The sequence below is a fragment of the Bufo bufo genome, chromosome 3, assembly GCF_905171765.1.
Source record: "Bufo bufo chromosome 3, aBufBuf1.1, whole genome shotgun sequence".
NCBI lineage: Eukaryota > Metazoa > Chordata > Amphibia > Anura > Bufonidae > Bufo > Bufo bufo.
In genome coordinates, this window is record NC_053391.1 from 3,228,728 (window position 1) to 3,239,802 (window position 11,075).

Genomic DNA, 11,075 nt, shown 5'->3' on the forward strand with positions numbered 1-11,075 from the left:
AGACCACATTTCTGTGTATCTTGGCACCAACACTGTGTGCCAGAGATATATTCACTTGCTGCTGAACGTGGCCATACAGCTCTGGGAGAAATATTTATTTCTGGGGACTTTCCATTGCGGTGTTCCAATGGCCACAAATTTTCTAAACTCCTCCGAGTCCACCAGTTTATATGGCAGTAGTTGGCGGGCTAGCAGTTCCGACAAGCCAGCGGTCAGCCGTTGGGCAAGAGGGTTATCCGGCGTCATCATCTTTTTTCGCTCGAACATTTGGGCCACGGAAGCCTGCCTTCTGCCAGATGAACGTGGAGTGGAGGACAAATGAGAGGAGAAGAGGCAGGACATGGAGCGCCGGGAGTGTGACTTTGTGGGTTCTGACGACGTTGCTCCCACTGGGCTCGGTGATGGGAGGCCAGGTGCCTTCTTAAGGCGGTCGTCCCTAGGCGAGTGTTGGGCTTATGCGTTGACAGCACAGGCCAGATGTGACCGTGCATGGTGGATGGCTCGCTCCTGATACATTTGCAGTCTGCTTTTTGCCTCCTGTGCACTGCGAGTTCTGCCTGCTTCTCCTCCCTATCTGCTGCTCCGTCTCTCCCTCTGAACTCCACTCCTCTTCCTCTCTTCTGGGCACCCACGTGACGTCCATCGACACGTCATCATCGTCACCTTCACCACCACTGACATTAGAGATCTCAGAGTAGGCAGCAACAGCGGGGATCACCCTCCTTGAGCTGATCTGGGTACTGTCGTCAGACCGCTGGGTGGCGGCCGTTGCTATCTCCTCTTCCTGATCCAATGCCAAGAATGGCTGCGCATCGGTAAGGTCTGGGAATGGATGTGAATATAATTCCTCTGACTCGAGCGGAGGGGCTATGGTGGTGGTGGTGTCTTTGGGGGTGCACACAGCAGAGAGTGAGGAGGGTGCAGATACAGAGGATGAGGAGGGTGCTGATACAGAGGATGAGGAGGGTGCAGAAGCGGAAGGCTGAGTGAGCCACTCAACCAAGTCTGGTGCGTCCTTTGAAGTAATCGCACGCACCTTCTCCAACTTCCCACTTAGGCTCCGGCCTGGTGCACCTGCCCGACCCCTACCACCCCTGCGGAACGGCCTCTTCCTCTGCCTGTCATTTTCTAAATTATCCTGTGCCTAAGTCCCTAGTGTAGAGCAGTATTTGTGGAAGCCGGTATATCGCACTCCTTAATTTGTATTTTGTGGAAGCTCAATTTTTTTTTTTTGCCACAACAGTTATATCACAACACCCTGTTAATTTGGGGAAACAGGTATATCGCAGCTCTCAATCAGTATTTTGTGGAAGAAGGTATATCATACCCCTCAATCAGATTTTTTGGGGGCCAACAGGTATATCACCCCATTGCAATTAGTTGTTCCAATAACGTTTGTCCCTCTATATAGCTGCGGTATCGCAGCAGAACCGCACACAACTGCTGCACAATACAAATGCACTATAATGTACTTTCTATGTTAGAAAGTATATTATAAGTATATTATACTCCTGAGTATGTCACACCTATACCGGTCCTAAAAAGGACTTTTGTGGCCCTATTAGCCAGCGTTTGGTGTCCCTATCAGTCTGTCCCTGCTCCACACAGCAACCTCTCCCTACACTGGCAAAACACTGAATGTAAAATGGCGGCCAGATCGGGTTTATTTATAAGGTAGGGGGTATGTCCATGTGCTGAAACGTCTCCATTTGCTGTCCTGTACCACCTGATGGATGGGTCATGGGTCAAAGTTCAGCGCATTGCAAAAGAATATGGCACCTGCCAGTATCTGGTGTGGCCACCATTTTCCTCACAGTGCAACACATCTCCGTGGCATAGAGTTGATCGGGTTGCTGATTGTGGCCTGTGGGATGTTGGTCCGCTCCTCTTCTGTGCGAAGTTGCAGAATATCGGCAGGATCTGGAACACGCTGTCGTATACACCGATCCAGAGCGTCCCAAACATGTCCGGTGAGTATGCTGCCATGTCCGGTGAGTATGCTGCCATGCCCGGTGAGTATGCTGCCATGCCCGGTGAGTATGCTGCCATGCCCGGTGAGTATGCTGCCATGTCCGGTGAGTATGCTGCCATGTCCGGTGAGTATGCTGCCATGTCCGGTGAGTATGCTGCCATGTCCGGTGAGTATGCTGCCATGTCCGGTGAGTATGCTGCCATGTCCGGTGAGTATGCTGCCATGTCCGGTGAGTATGCTGCCATGTCCGGTGAGTATGCTGCCATGTCCGGTGAGTGTGCTGCCATGTCCGGTGAGTATGCTGCCATGCAAGAACTGGGATGTTTTCAGCTTCCAGGAATGGTGTCCAGATCCTTGTAATATGGGGCCGTGCATTATCAGGCTGCACCATGAGGCGATGGTCGTGGATGAGCGGCACAACAATGGGCCTCAGGACCTCCTCACGGGATCTCTGTGCATTCAAAATGCCATCAATAAAATGCCCCTGTGTTCGTTGTCCATAACATACCCCTGCCCATACCATAACCCCACCGCCACCATGGGCCACTCCATCCACCATGTTGATGTCAGCAAACCGCTCACCCCCACGACGCCACACGCGCTGTCTGCCATCTGCCCTGAACAGTGAAAACCGTGACTCGTCCGTGAACAGAACGCCTCTCCAACGTGCCAGACGCCATCGAATGTGAGCATTTGCCCACTTAAGAGGGTTACGACGATGAACTGCAGTCAGGTCCAGACCCCGACGAGGACGACGAGCAGATGAGCTTCCCCGAGACGGTGTCTGACAGTTTGTGCAGAAATTCTTTGGTTATGCAAACCGATTGTTGATGCAGCTGTCCGGGCGGCTGGTCTCAGACGATCATGGAGGTGAACATGCTGGATGTGGAGGTCCTGGGCTGGGGTGGTTACACGTGGTCTGCGGTTGTGAGGCCGGTTGGATGTACTGCCAAATTCTCTGAAACGCCTTTGGAGACGGCTTATGGTAGAGAAATGAACATTCATTGCACGGGCAACAGCTCTGGTAGACATTCCTGCAGTCAGCATGCCAACTGCACGCTCCCTCAAACACTGCGACATCTGTGGCATTGTGCTGTGTGATCAAAGTGCACATTTCAGAGTGGCCTTTTATTGTGGGCAGTCTAAGGCTACTTTCACACTAGCGTTCGGGTGTCCGCTCGTGCGCACCGTTTGAAGGGGCTCACGAGCGGCCCCGAACGCATCCGTCTGGCCCCAATGCATTCTCAGTGGAGGCGGATCCGCTCAGAATGCATCCGCCTGCCAGCGCTCAGCCTCCGCTCCGCTCAGCGAGCCGACACCTGAACGCTGCTTGCAGCGTTCGGGTGTCCGCCTGGCCGTGCGGAGGCGAGCGGATCCGTCCAGACTTACAATGTAAGTCAATGGGGGCGGATCCGCTTGAAGATGACACCATATGGCTCAATCTTCAAGCGGATCCGTTCCCCATTGACTTACAATGTAAAGTCTGAACGGATCCGCTCAGACAACTTTCACACTTAGAAAATTTTCTACGTTTTAATGCAGACGGATCCGCTCCGAACGCTAGTGTGAAAGTAGCCTAAGGCACCCTGTGCAATATTCCTGCTGTCTAATCAGCACCTTGATATGCCACACCTGTGAGGTGGGATGTATTATCTCGGCAAAGGAGAAGCGCTCACTACCACAGATTCAGACAGATTGGTGGACAATATCTGAGAGTAACGGGTCTTTTGTGTCTGTAGAAAATGTGTCAGCACTTTGAGTTCAGCTCATGCAAAATGAGAGCAAAAGTGTTGTATTCATAGTTTTGCTCAGTGTAGTTATATCCTATATACATAGGAGCAGTATTATAGTAGTTATATCCTATATACATAGGAGCAGTATTATAGTAGTTATATTCTTGTACATAGGAGGCAGTATTATAGCAGTTATATTCTTGTACATAGGAGCAGTATTATAGTAGTTATATTCTTGTACATAGGAGCAGTATTATAGTAGTTATATTCTTGTACATAGGAGCAGTATTATAGTAGTTATATTCTTGTACATAGGAGCAGTATTATAGTAGTTATATTCTTGTACATAGGAGCAGTATTATAGTAGTTATATTCTTGTACATAGGAGCAGTATTATAGTAGTTATATTCTTGTACATAGGAGGCAGTATTATAGTAGTTATATTCTTGTACATAGGAGCAGTATTATAGTAGTTATATTCTTGTACATAGGAGGCAGTATTATAGTAGTTATATTCTTGTACATAGGAGGCAGTATTATAGTAGTTATATTCTTGTACATAGGAGCAGTATTATAGTAGTTATATCCTATATACATAGGAGCAGTATTATAGTAGTTATATTCTTGTACATAGGAGCAGTATTATAGTAGTTATATTCTTGTACATAGGAGCAGTATTATAGTAGTTATATTCTTGTACATAGGAGGCAGTATTATGGTAGTTATATTCTTGTACATAGGAGCAGTATTATAGTAGTGATATTCTTGTACATAGGAGCAGTATTATAGTAGTTATATTCTTGTACATAGGAGCAGTATTATAGTAGTTATAGTCTTGTACATAGGAGCAGTATTATAGTAGTTGTATTCTTATACATAGGAGCAGTATTATAGTAGTTATATTCTTGTACATAGGAGCAGTATTATAGTAGTTATATTCTTGTACATAGGAGGCAGTATTATAGTAGTTATATTCTTGTACATAGGAGGCAGTATTATAGTAGTTATATTCTTGTACATAGGAGCAGTATTATAGTAGTTATATTCTTGTACATAGGAGCAGTATTATAGTAGTTATATTCTTGCACATAGGAGCAGTATTATAGTAGTTATATTCTTGAAAATAGGAGCAGTATTATAGTAGTTATATCCTTGTACATAGGAGGCAGTATTATAGTAGTTATATTCTTGTACATAGCAGTATTATAGTAGTTATATTCTTGTAGATAGGAGCAGTATTATAGTAGTTATATTCTTGTAGATAGGAGCAGTATTATAGTAGTTATATTCTTGTACATAGGAGCAGTATTATAGTAGTTATATTCTTATACATAGGAGGCAGTATTATAGTAGTTATATTCTTGTACATAGGAGCAGTGTTATAGTAGTTATATTCCTGTACATAGGAGGCAGTATTATAGTAGTTATATTCTTGTACATAGGAGGCAGTATTATAGTAGTTATATTCTTGTACATAGGAGCAGTGTTATAGTAGTTATATTCCTGTACATAGAAGGCAGTATTATAGTAGTTATATTCTTGTACATAGGAGCAGTATTATAGCAGTTATATTCTTGTACATAGGAGGCAGTATTATAGTAGTTATATTCTTGTACATAGGAGCAGTATTATAGTAGTTATATTCTTGTACATAGGAGCAGTATTATAGTAGTTATATCCTATATACATAGGAGCAGTATTATAGTAGTTATATTCTTGTATATAGGAGGCAGTATTATAGTAGGTAAATTCTTGTACATAGGAGCAGTATTATAGTAGTTATATTCTTGTACATAGGAGCAGTATTATAGTAGTTATATTCTGGTACATAGGAGCAGTATTATAGTAGTTATATTCTTGTACATAGGGGGCAGTATTATAGTAGTTATATTCTTGTACATAGGAGCAGTATTATAGTAGTTATATTCTTGTACATAGGAGCAGTATTATAGTAGTTATATTCTTGTACATAGGAGGCAGTATAATAGTAGTTATATTCTTGTACATCGGAGCAGTATTATAGTAGTTATATTCTTGTACATAGGAGCAGTATTATAGTAGTTATATTCTTGTACATAGGAGCAGTATTATAGTAGTTATATTCTTGTACATAGGAGGCAGTATTATGGTAGTTATAGTCTTGTACATAGGAGCAGTATTATAGTAGTTATATTCTTGTACATAGGAGGCAGTATTATAGTAGATATATTCTTGTACATAGGAGCAGTATTATAGTACTTATATTCTTGTACATAGGAGCAGTATTATAGTACTTATATTCTTGTACATAGGAGGCAGTATTATAGTAGTTATATTCCTGTACATAGGAGCAGTATTATAGTAGTTATATTCCTGTACATAGGAGCAGTATTATAGTAGTTATATTCTTGTACATAGGAGGCAGTATTATAGTAGTTATATTCTTGTACATAGGAGCAGTATTATAGTAGTTATATTCTTGTACATAGGAGCAGTAATATAGTAGTTATATTCTTGTACATAGAAGCAGTATTATAGTAGTTATATTCTTGTACATAGGAGGCAGTATTATAGTAGTTATATTCTTGTACATAGGAGGCAGTATTATAGTAGTTATATTCTTGTACATAGGAGGCAGTATTATAGTAGTTATATTCTTGTACATAGGAGCAGTATTATAGTAGTTATATTCTTGTACATAGGAGCAGTATTATAGTAGTTATATTCTTGTACATAGGAGGCAGTATTATAGTAGTTATATTCTTGTACATAGGAGGCAGTATTATAGTAGTTATATTCTTGTACATAGGAGGCAGTATTATAGTAGTTATATTCCTGTACATAGGAGCAGTATTATAGTAGTTATATTCTTGTACATAGGAGCAGTATTATAGTAGTTATATTCTTGTACATAGGAGCAGTATTATAGTAGTTATATTCCTGTACATAGGAGCAGTATTATAGCAGTTATATTCTTGTACATAGGAGGCAGTATTATAGCAGTTATATTCTTGTACATAGGAGCAGTATTATAGCAGTTATATTCTTGTACATAGGAGGCAGTATTATAGTAGTTATATTCTTGTACATAGGAGGCAGTATTATAGTAGTTATATTCTTGTACATAGGAGCAGTATTATAGTAGTTATATTCTTGTACATAGGAGCAGTATTATAGCAGTTATATTCTTGTACATAGGTGCAGTATTATAGCAGTTATATTCTTGTACATAGGAGCAGTATTATAGTAGTTATATTCTTGTACATAGGAGGCAGTATTATAGTAGTTATATTCTTGTACATAGGAGGCAATTTTTATTAGTATAAACAAGCAAAAATACAATAATACATTTCAAAATAAGAATGAACAAACAATTATTAAACTGAAATCATACATATCATCAAAATAATAAATTTATAATAACTTTAACTTAAGAGTCCATTGCAAATAAATGGGAGAAAAGATGAATAAATAAACATAATTTCAGGACACATGAACCAAAAATTACTCCAAATATACATTCCTCCATAATTTTTCATTCTCGCCCTTTCTCCTAATTTCTATAGATCTGATCCACCTTAGCTCCGACAGGATGAGGTTTACGGCTTTCTCATGATTGAAGGGCTCACTGTGGATGGACACTCTTGTTCTTGTATGCCAGTGATAGTATTTAACGATGGTAATAATCAGATGCATGGTCCCCCGGTCAATGTCAGCTACCTGTGATGTCACACCATATACAATGTCTGGGTAGGTCAGAGACTGCAGTCTTGGGATTTTTAGCTTGCTGGTTATCTCCTGCCATATCTGTCGCCCTCCCCAGCACTCGGTTATAAAATGTTCCATAGTCTCCTCCTGCTGACAGCCCAAGGGACACATGCGATCTAGAACACTCAGGAACTTTAAATTGCCTCTGACAAAAAGCTTCCCATGGAATGACAGCCAGGCAATGTCAAACAACTTTGCAGGAAGCCTTGGTCCGTTGAGGAACCTAAGACTTTTCTGCAAGGTGGCTGTTGTGCAGTCTCTCAGTGCTGGCTGCAAGTTATAGAAGGTCCTACAGATCCTTATATAGAGATCCTTCCTGGTCTTAGTCTCCAGATACACCTTGTCTATTCCCCATTTCTTCACACACTTTAGACCATATTCCAGGTACTGGGGGAGGAAGCCACGAGTAAACCGACCCCTCTTGAGACTGCCGCCTCGCACCCAAGACTCTGCAAAAGGCAATATCCAGTCCCTGACACTGTTCACCCACAGGGAGCTGCTGTTTGAGTCCAGGCAACCAAAATTAACTTTCAGAAACATGGAGTCAAAGAACACCCTTGGATTTAACATATCCAGCCCACCCTCTCTCCTCTGTAGGTAGGTGATCCCTCTTTTTATTGGGTTCAACCTGTTCCCCCACAAAAGTTGGAAGAACAGGCTAAAGAGCCTAGCCGAGAAAGGTTCTGGCAAAGGAAAGACAACAGAGACGTACAAGAAGACGGGGACCAGGTAAGTCTTCAACATAGTAACCCTTTCTCTATAGGTCAGCCTCCAGTTCTTCCATCGCTGAACCTTTGCATTTCCGGAATCCAACTTTTCTTCCCAATTTAGTTTGGCATTATCTTCCCTCTCAAATTTGACCCCAAGGATTTTAATATAGGTGGAGGCCTTTGCAAATTGTGGCAGATCAAAGTCTGGATCAGTACTTAAAGTCCAGAGAGCTTGACTCTTCTCAAGGTTGACTAGAGACCCTGAGGCCTCCGAGTAGCTTCTGATGGCTGCAGACAACATCTCCACCTCTCGAGGCTCAGATATCACCACAGTCACATCATCCGCATAGGCAACAACTTTCAAAGGCAAGCAGTGGGGGACCAGCACCCCCTGAAAATCACACTCCTGTAGTGACCTCAGGAACGGGTCCAAGGCAAACACATACAGCAGTGGACTCAAAGGGCAACCCTGTCTCACCCCTGCCTCTACTTCAAAAGTGTCCCCTTGCCAACCATTGATTAGAGGAAAGCTCTTCGCCTCACAATATAAAGTTTTCAGCCAATCTACAAATTGTCCTGGAATACCGTACTTTGACAAAGTGGCCCATAGATACTCGTGATCCACTCTGTCAAAGGCTTTAGCCAGGTCCAGACCAACAACATATCTCCCACACCTCAGAGCTTTACATCTCTCAAACATCTCCCTTATCGAGATGACTGCTCCAGAGATGTTCCGCCCTTTTACTGTGCCAAACTGACAGCCTGCCAACAGTGCCCGGGACAAACAGACTAACCTAGAGAACAAGATTTTTGCCAGAATCTTCCTGTCGACATTCAAGAGGGCAATCGGCCTCCAGTTCTTGATGTCACTAGGCTCCTTACCTTTAGACAGCAGAATTAGCGAGGACACCCTCATGGACGGAGGCATCAGGTGATTTTCTAGACAATTTTTGTACACGTCCACGAGGATTAGGGCTAAGTGGTCTCTGAACTTCTTATAGAATTCTGCTGTTATACCATCTGGACCTGGTGCCTTCTTCAGATGTAACTGATCAATGGCCACTTTAACTTCCTCCACCGTTAATTCTGCTGTCAAAGGAGAAAAGTCCACATCATTAGTATCAGGGCCTGGAGTTGCCTCCAAGAATTGCGTCATCTTCTCTTTATCCAAAACCTTCTTCTGAAATAAGTCAGCATAGTAAGATCTCACCACCCCCAGGATACCCTCCCGAGATTCCTGCAAAACACCCTGGGAGTCAGTGAGACCTGCCACCGATTTATTAGCCACACGTTCCCTGCAATTCTCAAAGGGATCAGGAGCCCCTAAGGTCCCATAATCCCGTTCCAGAAACAGGGAGGTGTACCTGCTGTACTGATACTGCCTTATCTCAGATTTCAGTCGGTCGATCTTTTGTTTTTCATCCCCACCTGCCGAATACAGTGACTCCAATTCTTTCCGCAGCCTGAGATACTGGCTATACTTACTCTTCCCTCTTTTAACTGACAGTCTCTGTAAGAGGGATCTGATCTCCACCTTGACATCCTCCCACCAGTCGGCCACATTGTTATAAAAGTCCACTCTCTGTAGCTGAACCTGGGAAAGAGAGTGGACACAATCCTGGACATAGACATCATCCAGGAGGCTGGAATTAAGCCTCCATAGCCCTCTACCAATATCAGAGCGTCTAGTGGCTCCCAAGCAAAAAAACAAAGCCAGGTGGTCAGAGTAGGGGACGACCTTCTCACTTATCCCACTAACAGTCTCTGTGGGGTTCACAAACGCCATGTCGATTCTACTGCTTCTGTCAGCACAAGAATATGTGAAGTTTGGCTTTCTGCCACCCCATGTGAAGACATCACTTAGGCCAGCCTGCGATATTATGTTACTTAAGACTCTGGAGTCTCTGACCACCGCTCTGCCCGAGGACCGGTCACCTGATGACAAAGTGACATTAAAGTCCCCCGCCATTACCACAGGTATAGAGGTAAAAAGATACTGCTTCACATCATTAAACAGCTGGATTCTCTCAGCCACTGTCTGTGGGCCGTAGATGTTAATAAAGCGGAGCCGTCTACCATGGATGGTCACTTCCAGCACCAGGCACCTTCCCATAGCTACCTCCGTTAACCTGTGCACAGTCACGTCATTGGTGTTAAACAATATGGCCACCCCGGCATAAGGCTCCACAGCCAGCGACCAGTAAGAAGGACCGGACCGCCATTCACTCTCAGCCTCACGTAGATGCCCCAAGGTGTTCAAACGTGTCTCCTGCAGAAAGATGACATCTGCATCCAGGTATCTGAGGTGATCGTATACCGCGTGTCTGGTCCTTCTTACTTTGATGCTGTTCACATTGCTCGAAGCAACTTTTAGAAAAAACCCAGCCATCACAAGACAACAGAGAAAGAGCAGATAAGTGACTCCCATCATCATAGGTCAGGATCAGAGGCTTCCTGCCTACCACCGGTCTCCATATCTGACTCTACAGGGGCTTCTACAGGAGGGGGCTTCTTCTTTGTTGGGGGGTCCCCTGTGTCTGCCTCACACTCATTATCTATTCTCTGTTGCTCTTCCTCATAATCCCCATCAGACTCTGATAAAGCCTCATATCTATTTGATAGGACCATGACGCCTGCACCGGTACTGACTTTTTTCCTGGTGTTTTGGCCCAGGTTATGTTCCTCCTCAGACTTACGGGAAGACTTATCTTTTTTCCTCCTTTTGTTCCTCTTGGCCTCTTCATATACAGAAGGTGATACAGAGGCGGCTGCCTGAGACTGGTCCTGAGTGACCACCTCCATGGTGCCCTGTGTGTTCTCTGAAGGCTGAGGTTCGGGTGTTGTCTCACCTGACCCCTGTTGTACCTCGTGCCTCGCCAGTATGGTCCCTGACATCAAAGCCTCCTCCTCTAT